The following is a 2,036-nucleotide window of genomic DNA, read 5'->3' on the forward strand; positions in this document are numbered from 1 at the left end:
ATTACTATTATTATTATTATTATTATTATTACTATTATTACTATTATTATTATTATTATTACTATTATTACTATTATTATTATTATTATTACTATTATTACTATTATTATTATTATTATTACTATTATTACTATTATTATTATTATTATTACTATTATTACTATTATTATTATTATTATTACTATTATTACTATTATTATTATTATTATTACTATTATTACTATTATTATTATTATTATTACTATTATTACTATTATTATTATTATTATTACTATTATTACTATTATTATTATTATTATTACTATTATTACTATTATTATTATTATTATTACTATTATTACTATTATTATTATTATTATTACTATTATTACTATTATTATTATTATTATTACTATTATTACTATTATTATTATTATTATTACTATTATTACTATTATTATTATTATTATTACTATTATTACTATTATTATTATTATTATTACTATTATTACTATTATTATTATTATTATTACTATTATTACTATTATTATTATTATTATTACTATTATTACTATTATTATTATTATTATTACTATTATTACTATTATTATTATTATTATTACTATTATTACTATTATTATTATTATTATTACTATTATTACTATTATTATTATTATTACTATTACTATTACTAGCATACGTGCCCGCGCGTTGCACAGATTATTTAAAATGTAATTGTAGACAATAAAATTTGCGTCGAGAAAACAATAATCAAGAACGGAAAATTATGCAACAATCATTTTATTATTTCAAAGTGCAAGTGTTACAATCTCTATGATTCCTCTGAATTCGCCTTTTCAAATATAATTCAAGGGCTTTTGAGCTTGATCTTGAATTTGGAATTTATCTTGATCTTGAACTTGAACTTGGACTTGGACTTGGACTTGATCTTGAACTTTATCTTGAACTTTATCTTGATCTTGACTTCTAGTTGAATTCAAGGGCTTCGAGCTTGATCTTGAATCTGGTGGTCTTGATCGTTCTTGAAACTTGAACGTTCTTAAAACTTGAACGCTTGAATTCTTGAACTCTTGAACTTGTAGAGAAATCTGCGGCTTTTGATCCACGAGCTTTCTCTAGCTTCTTGTTAAAATTCTTGGTTCTCTTTTCTGAATTATGATGACCTCTATTAGGGAAAATTACTTACATGTACACTTTTAAAAAAATATTTACGACATGACATATGGGCTTTATGGAGCGGGCTTTAATTAAATTCATATTTAATGAATTTAAATAGTTAATTCAATTATATTAATTTATAATATTTATTTGGACTAATATATTAATGAATTACCAGGCATACATAAGTGTATAATTTAATATACCACTTTAATATATTAAAGTGATATAATTAAGTGGGAAGAGATACAATTTCACGTGGCATTGAATAGGGATAATATGACCTCTTAATTCCTTTCCTTTTCTTGATTTTAAGAATAACGGCCCCAGTTAGAAAATAAAAAAAAATAAAGAATTGTAATTGAACTAGGAATTGTTATCCTACTCAATTTCATATTCATATATTTTATTTTATTTTTTTATTGCCTTAGCCAAACATGAATTGTAATTGAATTAGAAATTTTAATCCTACTCAATTTCAAATTCATATATCTTTTCTATTGTCCTAGCCAAAAAGAAATTGTTATTGGACTAGAAGAAGAATTTTATTCCCATCACATGACATCTATAAATAGACACATTGGGTGTGTTTGGTATGAAGGAAAACATTTTCTGGAAAACATTTTCCAATTTTCTCATGTTTGGTTGGGCTAAATGTTTTCCAAATCAACTCATTTTCCTCAAATTAAGGAAAATGACGTCCCTTCAAAACTTAAGAAAACATTTTCCAAAACTCTCTTTTAACTTCAAATTACAATTACTTTTTTGTTGAAAAAATCAATTTATTTTGCCTCTACCCTCAAACCAGCCCCCCAACCACCACCCCCCAAAAATAAAATAAAATTTTAAAGCTTGTTTTTAAATTTAATTTTTTTACC

The sequence above is a fragment of the Solanum tuberosum genome, unplaced genomic scaffold (assembly GCF_000226075.1).
Source record: "Solanum tuberosum cultivar DM 1-3 516 R44 unplaced genomic scaffold, SolTub_3.0 scf00084, whole genome shotgun sequence".
NCBI lineage: Eukaryota > Viridiplantae > Streptophyta > Magnoliopsida > Solanales > Solanaceae > Solanum > Solanum tuberosum.